This window comes from Rhinolophus sinicus, chromosome 2, assembly GCF_057876585.1.
Source record: "Rhinolophus sinicus isolate RSI-liver-muscle chromosome 2, RSI-T2T, whole genome shotgun sequence".
Taxonomy (NCBI): Eukaryota; Metazoa; Chordata; class Mammalia; order Chiroptera; family Rhinolophidae; genus Rhinolophus; species Rhinolophus sinicus.
The window spans coordinates 155,694,300-155,711,018 of NC_142502.1; the positions used below are offsets into that span (position 1 = coordinate 155,694,300).

The 16,719-nt window shown below is 35.6% G+C and overlaps 1 protein-coding gene across 32 annotated transcripts in view; it reads left to right on the forward strand.

Moving 5' to 3' along the window:
- NRXN1 (neurexin 1) overlaps positions 1–16,719 on the forward strand; it is a 1,058,790-nt gene that overhangs the window by 673,044 nt on the left and 369,027 nt on the right. The gene's annotated exons all lie outside the window — the stretch shown is intronic.

Consider the following 16,719-nt stretch of genomic DNA (forward strand, 5'->3'; position numbering starts at 1 on the left):
TAATAATATTAAGGATAGATACATTGCTATGAAGATGTGCTCTAAGAATAAGACAGTGTATTTCAAATTAGTCAAACCCAGAATTTGAATTCCAGTTCTGCTTAGTGGTGTTACTTTGAACAAGTTTCCTCATCTGTGAAATGGGAGTCATGTTAACTCACCTTCTTATGCTGTTCCAAAGGATATGTAAAGTATTTATCGATAGGGCATCAGCAAATTTTAGTTCCATTCCTCTTTAGTGAGGTTAGAAAAATTGCTTTTCTTTATCTCCCTCATGGGACTTGGTGAAGGACATTGCAAACTTCTTTCCCGTCTATTGACATTTTCCCTTCCAGTGATCACCAATCTATAAGACCTATCCTCTAAAAGCTGCAGATTCAATGGCCTTATATCAGCACCGTCTTTTCTGGTCTTTTCAGAACAGGGTACAGTCTGCATCCTTACCTTGTTAAGATTCATTCTTCCCTTGGCATCCATTTCACTAAATTACAGTTGTCTTTCCATTCTGATTGTCCCATCATCTCCCTCTTTTTTCTTCCCTCTGCCACCAGAGTGCAGAAATTATGTTTTAGGCCCTCTCTCCTCTGTCTGCCTTCTCCTTCTCTTTCTCCTTCCTCTGCCTCTTCCTCTTCCTCTTCCTTTTCCCCTTCCCACTTCCCTTTCCCTATCTTCTTGTGATTTTTGTCAGCAATTCTCATTTATTTTCCCAGTCCCAATTGCTCTATTGGATTTGTAAACCCACGCTGCACTTTTTTCTCCTGAATTTCTGGGCAACACATCATAGTTCAAGAATAAAAGTGAGCACAGATTCTCCACAACTAGAAACTTTTTCTACAGGGTCAGATTGAGATTTTTGGGGGGCCTAAAGCTAACACAATTCAAGGAGTGCCAATTAAGGAAGAGAATGGCAAATATTAAATAAAAATGACCACAGGCCCTTCGGTAGCACTTAGTGTGAGGGGAACTGTGACCAAGGAAAAGTTGGAGCAGAAAAAGATAGAAGCTTAAGCAGTCAAGATAAAAATGACATTTTATAAATTTAACAAAATGCTGCTATTTGCAACAACATGGATGGAAATCAAGATCATTATGCTAAGTGAAATAAGCAAGACAGAAAAAGTTGAGAACCGTATGACTTCACTCATGTGTGGGATATAAAACTGAAAGCAACAAAGGAACAAGACAAACAAAGAAACAGAAACTCATAGACACAGAGGACAGTTTAGTGGTTACCAGAGGGTAAGGGGTGAGGGGGAAATAGTAGAAGAGGGTAAAGGGGGTCAGATATATGGTTATAGAAGAACTGACTCTGGGTGGTAAACGCATAATGATGATGTACTATAGAAACGTACACTTGAAACCTATGTAGTTTTGTTGACCATTGTCACTCCAAAAAATTTTAATTAAAAAAAAAAAGAGAATACATAAATTCAGGTAACAGGAATAGAATAACTTCAAAATGGAAAAAAAAATACTATAATTTGCCAAGAACAAGCAAATATGATTACTTCTTTGAAGACAATTTTCACAACCTGGATTACTGATTTCAAGATAGAGTATGCTTTGAATATCAATAAAATGATTTTAAAAATAGTAAAAACAAAATAAATTTTGTCATTGTTAAAAAAAAAAAAAAAAAAAAAAGAAGAAGAAAATTAACAAAAGGGTTCCCCTCACCTGGAGTTCTGAAAGAAGTCCCTATAGGTGAGTAACCCTGAAGCTTAAGATTCATTAGCTTCAAGTAAATTGACTTTATTTTATTGGCTTGCCAAGCTCTTCAGTGACACTTTTTTTTTTTTGTCACTGAGGTTCAAAACCTTTATATTAATTTCTCTGCATGCAGTCAGTTTCCTTATTGTTGATTTTTCCTTCTTAGTATCCCATGCCTATGGCCACATCTGGTTAGGTCCTATACCTCTTGTGGAAACCACTTGAATAGCTTTCTCGTGGTAGCACTCCTACCTTTAGTACTCTACTGAAACCTTCGTCCTGCTTGAAGGTTAATCTCACTAAAGAATTGCTTCCTTCCTACTCCTACCATAGGAAGTTTAAATAATTCAAGTTACCAATTCTTCCATTCAAGACCTTCTTATTCTTGGCCCCAGCTTCCTATCTTTTCATAGTTTTCCAGCTCTTTCCATAACTAACCATCTGTAACCCACCTCCTTATGTACACTGAACTACTTTGAGTTTCTAGAACACCTCTTTTGTTTCAGGCAGTTGGCACTCAACATATCTGGAATTGTATGACACTACTCGTTGAATCTCTTTTTATTAAAATAAGTCAGTGTTTTCTTTAGCTTGGTATTTTTCATGTTTTCTAGTTCGTTTACTTGCTTATAGTAATGTTTGCTTAATGAACAAATACATGCAGGCATATTTTGGAAAACGGCTTAGAGGGAGCTAGATCAAGCATTGATTTTAAACACTTTGCATTTTTTCTTTAAATTATGATGCTATTCACCAACCCATTTATAAAGTCAGAATATTGACTTCCTAGTGGTGTCAATAAAATCTGAGGCTATAAAGAAAGTTTTCTGCAGATGCTGCATCCATGCATTACCTGCAGCCCATATTGTCAGTCTCCCCATCTTCCATTTGGTTCTCTCAAACACTGTGGGGGACTCTTTGCACCCTTTTATTCAGAAATATGTGTTGACTGCCTTGTATATGCCAGGCATCCTGTCTATCCTTCAGGGACTCTAGTCTCAGAGTGAGAGATAGATTTTGAAACTGAAACATGATAAAAGCAGTGGATCTCAAAGTATGTTCCCTAGACCACATAGCATCACCTGGGGACTTGTTAGATGCAAATTCTTCTGTTCCCACCCAGACCTAATAAATCTGGTACTCTAAGGGTGGGACCCAGAAACCTGAAGTTTAGCCAGCCTTCCAGGAGATTCTGCTAAGGATGAAGTCTGAGAACTACTGTTACAACATGTTAGTTGAGCAACGGCAGGAATTGGGCAACTATAGAGGGTACTGTGACCCTGCAGGATTTGTCAATTAGGTGGAAGAAGGTTTCTGGTAAAGTTTTATAGAGGATGTGACCTACAAACTGAATCTCAGAAGAACATTGTTTAATATATATATTTTTTATTGTTGCATTTTACTAAATTCTGATGTAACTAAATTCTCATATAACTGAATCATTTAGACTTTTCAAAGTGACAGTTAATAATAAAAAATACTAAAGTTATTTTATATCAGGAGCGAAATTATCATTTTAGAAAATGCTTTAAAATGTTAGTGGGATGATTAATACAGAATGGCTTACAGATAAAACACTGGGATCAAGGAATGGACTGTCTTCAGGGCTCATAGTGGCCTTTAAAATTTAACTCCAAGAGTTTAATCTTTAAATTGTAGTTTTATAATTTAATTTTTCAAGATTTACTATTTTCAATAATTTGGGATGAATGACTTGAATTATAACTAATAGGAAAAATAAAATAGCATTGCCATAGAGTAAATCTTGGTGAAGGCAAGGAATGCATCTGTATTTAAATTCATATCCTGCCTCTACTCATCCTTATTAGTTGTCAAATCTAATGATAGATTAGAGTTTTTTCATAGTTACAGGGTGGCATAATTCTAAAAGAGTTATCACCTGAAAAACTCCTTGTCTAAGAAGTCAGTGTTGTCAATTCCTTATTTAAAATGTGTGTTCATACTGGAGAATGTATCTTCTAGTGATAAAGTATATTAAAAACACTTCATAAAAACTTAATACATAAGTAAACAGATCGGTTCTTGATGGGCCATGTTATTAAATCCAACCCTCCTGTTTGTATCCTGCCACAGCACACAACCGATTAAGGAGTATTTAGAGTATTTTTTTTCCTTTTTAAATGATAGTTTTGTAGCTGTTCTTCTGTTAAGACCTGAGGCGATAAAGAAGAAGTAGCCCTGTGATCTTTGGGGTAACCTTCTGGTTTGCCCTTATCTTCAGGAAACCTTCCTTGATGTATTAATAACAACGGGGCAAGCAGTTAGTGCTCAGCTTCTAGGTTAAACATGATTCTGTCTTGAAGGACACATATTAATTAACAAATATATGGAGGAGTAAATATACAGCAGATAATGTAATACATGACTTAGACCTAGCTTTTTGACTTTATCATTTTTTTAAATCTGTGGCCACGGGTGGGTCACTTTCCAAAGCTAAGCTTCAATTGTAACTTGGCTAATTTTCATCTATAAAATGGAGATGGTGATACATATATATCACAGTAAATGTGAAATTTAAATAAGATGATTTTTTAAATAATTTAATGTAACATCTGGTGTCTAAGTGTTACCAGACATTAACCACTTTCAGTTGTTATTTTATTATAGAATACAATATTATAATATTATTGTGGAATTGAAGGCAGAGTTATTAGAGTTACTGAAAAGTAAGGTTAATTACTGCTAACGTCTGTGGTTTTTCCAAATGTAAAACAAAATCAAACAGGAAGCACCGTGCCGCTCCATTTGCTGGCTTTAGAAAGGTAGCCAATATTCCGTCCCTCCCATTTCATGAAAAGTACTATTACTTAAAAAGCAAAAGAATTTTTGTTTTGTAACTTTGTCTCCCTTTCTCTCTTATCATTTCTCAAAATTATAAATCTGTACACTATTTAAGCTATTTAAAGTTCAAAGGTATGCATTGAATCACTGGTCCACAGGATGGTAAAGGTGAATCTTCCTTTACCTTTGATAGGAATTTCAGTTTCTTTCAGTGAATGAATCTCAGTTCACTGCTTGGCTGAATGGGGCATACCGAAGTCAATAACGTAATCCCTGTTAGTTCTGTACTTTCTTAGATTTAGGCTTATAGACAGGAAGCCAATATGTGTTGGACTGGTGACAGTGTCATTTTGGGTGTTATTGGATATGTTGTGTGTTTCTTTGGTGTAGACATGCAGGCATTCCAGCTACATATTTTCTATAATATTCTGATTTGCCTACATACAGTGCTACCTCTCTGAATTGTACATGGCTAGAGGCCAAAGCATGCTTTTGTTTCAAAGAGACTGTCTAATGTTAATGTTTATATGGCTTTTGGCTTTGGGATTTTGGCTTTAGAGGGTGATGATTTTCTCTTTGCTTCCCCAGCTTTCTAGTTGTGAGTAATCAATTCCGAATGCCTAAATCCTTTCAGGATGGCAAGGACTTAATTTGCCACCGCCGATTTCCCTACACAACTTCAGGCCTGCAGTAATTGGGTATGACAGAAGGTGTGTGCTGCCAGCTAATTATCAGAGGATAGAAGAGTACACACCATTGCTGTTTGAATCACATGGCATTCGATGCACATCCCATTGGTTAAATGAATAAAACAGCTGGACTTGTGGGTATTTGTGGTCCTTCTCTTTATATCCTCATCAGAGCAGCTACTGGGATCAGACATTAAACTCCACTTCACATCTCATGATCATAGCCCCCGCTTATCTCTCATGCCTGAGCTTAATTTCATATTCTGTTTCTCTAGCTAGGAATACTCTCCTCCCTCCTCTCTGACTTTTTCGCTCCTGTCCATTCATGAATCCCCCTAAATCTCAGCTCTGTTCTTACTTCCTTTTGGAAGCCTTCCTTTGATACTCCTGATCACACTGATTTGTTTGTCATTTGAACTCCTGTGTCAATTAGTGTCACTGTCAAATCATTTGGCACTTTATTATATTCTTTTCCATATTTTGTCTAATTCTCTCAGAGTGCCAGACTTCTCAATTATAGCGTCCTTATTGTAAGGTACTGTTTATTTTCTGTTCCTTTACCAAATAAATTGTTCCTACCTCTAAACTAACCTAATGCTAATCACATACTAGATGTAAGACTCAGGTATAAGACTCAATGAACACTTGTTAAAATCACTGATTTTTCATTTAAGTAAGAGTAAAAAGTTTCCAGTGTCATAATTTAAGACGCTCATGATTAGAATTGCTAGTCGCTTGAACTGGTTATTTTAAGAATACTGTGGAAACTTTTTCCTTATGAATTTTTTAAGTCACTCATCAGTTTGGAATGGTCATGAATTCAGAAAAAGCTTACTGAGGAAGAATGAGGGTGGGGATGTGGTGGAAATGGTTAGAACACTCAGCCTTTCCAAGAAAATGGTCGTTTTTCTTTTTTTCTTTTTCTTTTTTTTTTTATACTACTTGTTAACCAAATACCTCCTGTTGCTACAGTGCTTTGTGCTCTGGATAGGAGAGGAGCGGGGTCTTGACAAAGTGACTATATTGTATTTCTAAAAGGAAAGAGTGTAACTTTTCTTAGCACTGAAGGAGGCAAGGATGGAGTGGTGACTTGGTAGAGAAGTTAGTGCTGGGGGGACAGAGGGTTTGAGTATGAGGAGAAGTTAGTGTTTGACCTAAGGGATTTCGATAGGCTATGGCTGATGGTAGTTCCTCTGACTGCAGCCAACCTTCCAGGCCTCGGGCTCTTCCCTGCATTTCTAAGCATTACACCCCTCTGTCCTCTCGGCCCTGACACAGTGTCCCTTCATGCAGGTGCCTCCATAATGGTGGATGAATGACTACAAATGGGTTAAATTAAGCAATTCATTTTGTAAATTAGGATTACCATTTGAGTTATTTTCTTAGAAATTCAGTAAGTTTGGGAAAAGTATTTGGGGTGGAGGAAAGGGTAAGTAACAGAGAGGAAGGCCTTCTTTTTGGATCAAAACAGGTGATTTTGCTGCTAGTCAAGTCAGTCCAGGAACTCCTTTCTTTATGGTAACATAACTCAGACATTTTGGAGATAAAAGAGTTTGAGATCAGTATATCTTAGTGCAGTCACTGAACAATATTGGACTCAAAAATGACTGTGGTATGAGCCACTGTAACTTTATGCTGCATTTTATTTTTTATGTTGCATAATGCATCTTCAATATATTATTAATGATGGGGAAATGCTGTGAAACTGAACCGCAAACTAAAATAACTAAACAAACAGACATTTTCAACTCTGTTGGTATAATTCGAGTCATCATTATTCCGCTGATACTATCAAGATGTATGACTCAGAGGACATCCCCAATTTTACCCCAGTTTTATTTTTTAAAATGTGATTTTTCATATGGGTTGGTGCAAAAGTAACTGCGTTTTTGCAATTAGTTTTAACCTTTTAAACCGCAATTACTTTTGCACCAACCTAATAAAAACCCCAAATTTAAAATATTTTCAGTTTAAAACAAAAGCTGATCTTCTGAATTTAAGATTGTTATTTACAATTATTAAATTATAATTAATAATTTACTTTTATAATTAATAAGTGTACTTTTTTATTTTGGAAATATTTTACGTACAAAAAGTTATATGATGTATATTATAGACTGAAGTTTAATTATACAAATCTCTGTGCCCAGCACATGACTTAAGAAACAAATCACTACCGATATGTGAAGAATTATTCATGCTCCTTTTCTTTCCCCAAGAGACAGTTACATCTTAAATTCCTTATTAATAATTTCCTTACTTTTTACAATATTTTAATACAACATGTATATATCACTAAATGATACATTATTCAGTTTTGCCTGGTTTTGAATTTTATATAAATGGAATAATTATGCTTATGTATTTTTTTATTTGTTTGACCTCTCAAATTTAATTATTTGAGGTTTATTACAGCATTTAATTGATTTATTTCTACCACTGTATATCATTCTATTGAGTGAATAACCCACTCTACCACTTGTGGATATTTGGGTGGTTTTGAGGTTTCGCTCTTACAAACATACTCCTTGAACCTTCTTATATGTGACTCTGAGTCATGCACAAGAATTTCTCCAGGGCACAGACATGGGGGTGGTATTGTTGGAGTACAAATAATGCATATGGAACTTTCTTAGTGAAATTGCTTGTTATTCGCAATCTCCTTTTGGGTATAGAGACCCTCATTGCTATGTACTCATCTAACTTCCTAATTTCTGCCAATCTGGTGAATGCACAGTGGTATCCCATTGTGATTTAATTTGTGTTCCCCTGGTTAGTAATCAGGTTGTTCATGTTTTCACACTTTTCTTTGCTGTTTGGGTTTCCTCCACTTGATTGTAGTTTTATCGGTCCTATAAATTAGATACAGTTTATATTTTTATAGAGTATTTCTTTAGATTTACCATGATGTCTACCGTTTGTCTTCTTCAATTTTAAACCTTTCTTCTGGGATTGTTTTATTTATTTTTTTTTGGATGTGCATTCTTTAAAAGCTTCTTTAGTGAGGGTCTTTTGGTCATGGCTTCTCTCATTTTTTAAGTCTTTGAAAATGTCTTTATTTTAACCTTATTCTAAAAGAATTATTTTACTGAATATAGCAATTGTGATGGAACAGCTGTTGTCCAGCTTTGAAGATGTTACCCCATTATCCTCTGGCTTCCATTTCAAGTGTTGAAAAGTCAGCTGTAAATCTAATTGTCATTAATTTGTAGCTACTCTTGCATTCCTCCTATTTTCAGTATCTTCTTTTTTCTTGTGTGTTCTATTCTTCTACTACTATATGGTGTTCTAGATAAGGGTTTCTTTTTCTTTTTCTTTGTTTCCTTTTTACTTTAGATTCACTGGGGTTCCTGATATAAGGATTTGTATCATTCATCAGTTATGTAGAATTACCAGTCTCTCCCCCATTCTCTTTCCTTTCTCTTTCTGGAACTCTGCTTAAATGTGTGTTATAGCTTTTCACTATCCCCTCCATGTCTCTTAGCCTACTTTAACAGTTTATCTATCATTGCAAATGTATACCAGGAAGGGTTCCTCTGAATTTTTACTTCATTGTATTTACAGGCAATGGAATTCCAATATACATTTTTAAAATGTCCTCCTATCTTCTGAAAATAGCTATTGTTCTTTTATATGGTATTTTCTAATTTTTTTAAATGGATTAATTGAGGTTTGATGATATCAGAAATAACAGTAATTCAGAATAACTCTTGAAGTACATATGGGACTTTGTAGTAATTCCCTCAATTCCCTTAGGCCTTTCTAATTGATATTTTGGCATTTGTTGCTCTATTTTATGAAATTTTTATCAGAATATATGTTGGTTACATATTAATCTTATTTCCTACCTCATTATCTTCAGCATATTCCTTTTACCTGCACTTGTGGAATAATAACTTTTAACAGTGGCTTTCATATTTTATCATGTGACATAAATTATAAATTTGGTATGTTTATTGCCTAAATTTTGGGAAATGTTACCCTAAGGAGATCCTCACAGATTGTTTAATCCAATTTGATGTGTTACCTTTTGGACAAATGGCTGTACTAGTTCAATATAGCAAGATCTTCTCCTGCCTATCGTATGCATTTCTATTCATTTTCATTGTTGTTTGATGTTTTAGCTACCTTATAAAGCCCTTGAGATTCTCACTTTCAATCCCACTGCATTTTCTTAGCTTCCTGCCTAGTATTCCCAAAGCTCAGGTGGTTGAGTAGGTTTTTCAGTGGAAGGGCGGGTGATAGACATCAGGTTCCAGTTGGAATGTAAATGTCTTACTCCAGATTTCCACTGCATTTTCTATTTTCATCCCACCTCACCAAATCCTCTTCCTCAGACATTTCTACTGAGTATGCAAAACTGATCTAATCCCAGGCGACATATTCAAGAGGTCAAGATCCTCACATTGAGAAGGAGATCCTAGAAGAAAGCCCTGATCTTCTATACTCTATTATGTTTTCTTATATTAATACTTTCTAAATCATAATACCAGCTCCTCCTCCTCATGTCACTTCCTGCTTGCCTAATTGCAAGAGTAATCCTTTTCCTAGATCTCTGGCTCCTAATCCCCTGAATGAATTCCTGAAACCCTTTAAACTTTGTCCTTTCACCATACTGTTTGTTTCTAGGGATGGGAACTACCATGAGTAATTTTTAGAAGAGATCCATTCCTGTACTTCCAAGATGGAGCTCTCAATACAAGCCTTAAAGAAGCATTAGCGTGGTTGTTAGTTTCCATAGAACTCTTGATGTTGTCCTTTGATAATGTATCTTTTAATAAACTGGCTTTTGTGGGCTAGCCTAGGGACCTAAGCACCATTTATAAAATTAATTCTTGGGAAGCTTAATACAGAGCCTGGTACAACTGGCTTATAAATGGACTCTTGGAGTATAGCCCATTCGTAAGCTGGGCACTGGCTATAGAGGAGAGAATTTGGATCACTGTGTGGGCTGGGAGGAAAATGCCTTCTGTTAACCAGCAATGCCACAGATTTGAACATTGCACATTTGTTTTGTGTAATCTTCCATCCAACTGTGAGCAAAGAGCATGATTGAAGTGCTGCTGATTATGTCTAATGTTTATAGATTCCATTTTAGTAGAGCAGACTGCTATGTTCCATAGTTCTATCTTACTTCTAAATATGATTTCCATTGTCTCCCGTCTTTAGTCATCCAGCAGCAGAGCAGTGAAGTAATTTCACCTTGCAGTTCAGTAACTTTTAATTGCCTGTTCAGTTTCACTTGATTGTGAGAAAAATGGAGCTGCTGCCTGTGCAGTTTTAGTTGCCAGAACCTCAACTGTTAAGCACTTAAATGCTAAAACAGGCAAGAAGCTCATGTATCGTTTAGAGAGACAAAGCAGACAGGAGATCCCACTGAATTTTATTGTGGTTGTTATGGCTTTGTGGTTGTTTTTGTGTGTGTTTAAGGAATCAGAGCATTACCTAGAAAAATCTACACCAAACTTATTATTTGTGAGTGATGGATTTATCAGTAATGTACATGGTCTTACTTATGTTTCTTTTTCCCAAGCATACTTTATAATCAGAATTGTAAAATGGTTTAAAGGGGGGTATACTCATGACACTTTAGGTTGGGGAAAGGACTTTGAGATCATATAGTCCTGTACCCTCATTTTGAATGTGAGGAAAAGAGGGATTCAGGAATTGCTTCAAGCCTCCCATAACTCTGATTAGAACCCACGTGAGCATTATTGGAAATGCTGATTCATTTTCTCTCATTCTTGGCATTTGTCTTCATGATCCTTGTGGAGAATACATAGTCCTTGGAACCTTTTATTCTAACTCTCTTAATAGTTACAGAGAAACTGTCCTATGTTTTCATTTGTACTTCAACACTACTAAACCACTCTTATCAGAACACAACATAGTTTTAAAAAATAGATTCAAAACATCATTGATTGTGGCGGCATTTATAACTATATGGAATTAATTTATTCCTCTGAGGGATCAGAACTCATCTGGCCTTACGAGTGATGAAAGATGAGAAAAAGGAACCTGATTCATTTAGAACAAGGAAATCTCTCATGTGGTTGTGATGAGTTGCCTCTGATTTGAGCTGAGGAGGAAAAGGAGAGGAAAGATAAAGTATTTTCTAGAAATTTTTCAGTTTTTTTCTTTTTCTTTTTCTTTTTTTTAAGTGGAAAGACCCTCTCTCTCTCTTTCTCTCTCTTTATTTTTCCTCCAAAGTTGCACACAGTCCATATGGGAACTAGATGAAGTGAAGCTTTTTTAAATCAGGAAAGTTGTCTACAGAAACTAGCGTTTCTTAATATTCAGTGAGAGAAAAACTAGCTTCTAGCATTAAAGATTAAGGTCTCCAGATAAAGACTCTTCTGCAACCAGAATCTGCCTATTCTGAAACTTTCATCTTAAGCATGAAAAAAAAAATTATATATATATATATATATATATATATATATATATATATATATATCTTCAGCATGAAAAAAAATATATATATATATATATAATTTTTTTTTTGCCTCTCTTCAGAATTCCCAAATACTCAAGCATATGCATGCAAACATTTGTATGTAAATTATTTTTGGTAACAGTTATATTGATCACACTGCATTATATACTGTCAGATTAACAAATTCCCTGTGTACTGTGTTTATATGCTAATGTATAAAACATCTGGAACAGTGTTCCCCATTACAGCTTCCGGACAAAGTCTAAGTGCCCTGATTCTATCAGCAAAGTGGAAGGTGAAGAGGTGAAATCATGAAAGTGTGAGACATTTCAGTATCCTTAGCTACTTTTTCTTCACCCTGTCTCTTCTCTAAAGACATTAGATTTCCCTGCTGTCCTGATGTCTTCCACTGAAGGGAGGATTTGACACCAATCATTTACTCTTTTGTTTAATTAATCTGGTTACTCTTAGGCTGAGAATTCTGTTCATGGCCTCAGATAAGTAGTGGCACATATGTAACCATGTGAGCTTTCTGTCAGCTTAAGTATATACAGTTCCTGCTGTGCATTTTGGTGGCTGCCAAGATTTCCTCTGCTTACATAAAACTCATCACCACATGCCCCAAGGAACTAAAGCTTGCGGCACCCACAGAGCAGATTATCAAGCAAATGACCTCAGGGCCCATAGCTTCCTGTGCAGGAAGGAGGGCTGCTTGAAGAGGTATTTGGCCTGGCCTTCCTTTTATTTCTGGGGTTTTGAATGCCAAAAATCTCATGAGCATCCTAAAGGTATAAATAAACACTCATCCCAGGAGCATTAATGGCATTGAAGAATCATTTTCATGGTATCATTGTGGGAACTGGGGCAGTGGGAATGAGCAGAATGGAAGTCAAAAGAGAACAAAACACAGTTATTCATCATCCTAGCCTTGATTAATAGATACTGGTGCAATATTTCTTGGTTTAACTAGAATTTATACTACATTTTCATAGGTCAGCTCCAGCTCACTTTGCCAGAAAAAAATTCCCTACTTGTATCATCCACTGGAAATCTAACTTTCTTCTGAACTTATTCTTTGTAACGTTAATTTACCCATATAGAATGTTATCTTACACTTTTATTTATCTCTTAATATAGAAGATCAATGTCCTCAGCTGTTAATATTTCAACCTGTTGCTCCTAAGGTAGTGTCTTGGTTAAGGCTGTTATAATAAAAACATCATACACTGGGGTGCTTAAACAACAAATATTTATTTCTCACAGTTCTAGAGACTAGGAAGTTCAAGATCTAGATGCCAGAAATTTGGTGTCTGGTGAGAACCCCCTTCCAGGTTGTAGACTGTCGAGTTCTCATTGTGTCCTCACGTGATGGAAAGAGGGCAGGAGAGCTTTCTGGGGTCCCTTTTTATAAGGGCACCAATCTCATTCATGAGGTCTCTACTGTTAAGACCTAATTACTCCAGCAAAGCCCCACTTCCTAATACCATCACTTTGGGGGTCAGTCCATTTCAGGCAGTGACTCTGAAGGGAGCCCAGAAAGCTCCATCAGAGTTCCCTGGTATGTTCTAACGAATTGCCTATGCAGTGCTTATGCACACTGAAGTTTGAGAATCACTGCCTCTGTCAAAACCTAAAATTCTTTAACCGGGAGATGGAAGATGGTTTATGTTTGTCATTGTTTTATTTGTTTGTTTTCATTTGATGACGAACAAAGTAGCTGAGCTTGCAATAAATTAATTTGGCTCACCTTAGGAGTACGTCTGATACAGTCATTTCCTAGTGTCAGGATAAGAGGAAGTGAAAAGATTCAGAAGGGCAGTGTTCTGCATTATTTTCTGACAAGATTCAGAAGAGATTTCCTACTGCTAAACACACCTCAGTTGTAGCATGGGTGCAGGGCTAGAACCAGCAGTGGGGATTTTGGTTGTATACTCAATAGAATAACCTGAACTGTCAGAGGGGAACATAAATGCATTAAAAACGTAAAAGCACTGTCAACATAGCTAGATTGAGAAGTTAGATCATGGTTTTGTGACCATGTATAAACACTGTAAAATTGTCCAAGATAAAAACAAAGAACAAACAGCCATCTCCTAGATCTACCACTGTGTTGCCCACGTTAGCTGTGCCTTCTTTTCCTTTTGTCGCCCCCTCCATGAGAGGCATGACTGCCCTCTTCTCTCGTGAGTGTCTTTGATCAGCTTCTAATAGCACAACCTTTCGCTCAGGGTTAAAAATCAGGATCCTGAATCTTTGAATATCCATGTTTCTCCTGTGAGATCAGAATGAGTGAGAAATCTCAGAATTTGGTTCAGCAAATGTATTAGAAGTCTTGCCCAGGAGAATAATTGCCAAGCAAATGAAATTGCAATTAATGAATTGGGTCAGACTCAGACAATACTGAATGTATGTAGTGATTAATACCACTAATAAAGAATTATTGCATCAGTATCTATTAATTAAGGCCAGGATGATGACAAACTATATTTAGTTCTTTTTGCCTTCCCTTTTGCTCACTCCCATTCCCCAGTTACCACCCTCGCCTGTCACAATTAGTCCAGTATGATTTGATTCCTCAGTACAATTCACCTCCTTCAAGTACCTAAGAACATATTATTTATCTTTGCATTATTTATATTTATACATGTTTATATATTTAAGATGCTCTTGAGTTTTTTGGCAATAAGCAAACACAGATGTAGGCAGAAGGCCATGCCAATATTCCACACAGTCTCCTGACCTGAAATTCAAAAGAATGCCACTGTCCTCTACTTTTTATGTAATCATTTATTACTTTCTGTAATCCAAGACACAAAGAGCAGTAGTTACACCTTATTTAAAGACCATCATGGCATAGTATGTGTTAGTCTAGGGTCTTCGTGAGTTGATGATTTCTACAAGACAACATGAGTTATATGCAAAGTATTAATGCTTAACAAACTTATGTGAGTTATATTTGTCACTAAAAGTATTTAGACATACACTGTTTTGGTTACTATAGCATTTTATATCTTCTTTCTATTTGGCTTTTTTATTATGTGAAATTTAACCAAACATACAGAAAAGTATATGTAAGGTGTCTAGGTGAATTATCACAGCATAACCACTTGTGCAAGTACCACATGCGTAGGGCAAGCTTGTACCCGAGACCTGCCCTCCTGCCCCAGACCAGTCATTTCCTAGATCCTCATTTCAAAGGTTGAGACTCCTTTTACTTCTGTCCCTAGGTTTTAATTTTTAACATATTTGAAATTCATATGAATAAATCATGGAGTACATATTCTTTTTGTCTCTCCTCTTCCATGCAATTTTTTGTTTGTGAGATTCATACATGTTCCCTTGTGTTACTATAGTTTATTTTTATAACTGTGTGGTACTTTGTTTTCTAAATGTACCAAAATGTATTTATCTAATTTCTTACCAATGGAAATTTGTGTTCTTCCCAGTTTGAGACTATTATAAATAAGACTATTCTGATGATTCTTGTCCATTTCTCTTGGTGCACATTTGCACATATTTTCTATTTGTCATAGACAGGATTAGAATATGGAATGATGGGTTGTAGGGTATGTATATCTAGTGGATGATGCCACACTATTTCCCACAGTGGCTGTATAAATTTACATTCCCATAACCCCTTGTCTATACTTGGCATTGCCCATCTGATTGTTGTTCATCGATTTTCTGCATTTCCCTTTGACTTTTGTGGTGTGACACCTTTTCCAGAAGAATTTTCATTAGTATCTTGGGGCACAGATAAAAGCATGTTTATTCACAACTTCTGGATAGGGAGTAAATTACATTGGCAATATGTTTTTATATATCAAGACGTGGAGTTGAATATTTCTCTGGCAACTGCTCTTTATTTCTACAGATTTGAAAACACTGTGTAATTGGTATCATGTAAGCATTTGGATATTTCTGCATTCCAAATTTTTAAATTATAATTTGTTTAGCATGTCTTTCTATAACGAAAAATATTTTTGAAAGTTCAAAGGAAATTTTATGCACTGAGAAATATTTTCCTCTTATTTATTTATTTTTATCATCATGTCTTTTCCCTCAAATTTCTAGTTCTTTAAAAGCAACACTGTGAATAATATCATAGATTCTGGCTACCACCAGTGTGGTTGTGAGGGGAGGTCACAACTGGTTGACTGAATGATCCATCCAGTCTCGAATTGTCAGTGCAGGACTTCTTAATATTTGATCTCATGGTGGTTTAAGAGCCCTTTGTGAACCAAACCTCACATGCCATAAATAGATCTCTGTAAGCATGCCTCTAAATATTCAAATCAACATACTTAGCTTGTAAGTAGAGACTCTCTGAAACTACCTTTTGGTAAGTCATTATCTGGGAGCTTTTGATCATCTATAATGCGTGTGTGAGTGTGTGTGTGTGTGTGTGTGTGTGTGTGTGTGTTAAGATAATTTGTTAAATTGAACATTATGGATCTCCATTGTGATTTATTTAAGAAATCTTTGAAACTAGTTGTATTTTAAAGAATAGATGGCATAACCTTTGACAACCATGATCCTTTTCCAAGCATGTGTTATATAATGTCCCATTTAATAGATGAGTAGATGGCATTGCTCTCCTTAGCTTATCTTTCCCATGTGAAAATTTAAAAAAATCCTATGTTTGTTTTTAGTGTACAGATTTATTTAAAGGTTTTAATAGTTGTGTAGCCTTTGCCATTATCAAGCAAAAAGATGAACTTACATTTTGCAAATTATACAATACTGTATTTGTTTTCTTCAAAGCTTTAATATGATAAATACTAAAAAACATAGTAATATTTTTAAAAATCACCTTTTATCCCCCCAAATGATAATTATAAACACCACCTTAAAAAATGAAATGTGATCTCTCTGTGTTCCTCTGGTATCTTCTTCTCAGATCCTGTTTTTCCCCCCTCTCTGAATTAGTTTATATCAATTATATAAACACATATAATTATGCATAAATATGCCACATGCATATCTAGGTTTTAAAAAATGGCACCATGACAATCACATGTAGTTTATAGATTAAACTTGGATATGTTCTCTAATAAGTGTCACATTGATTATTTGTTACGG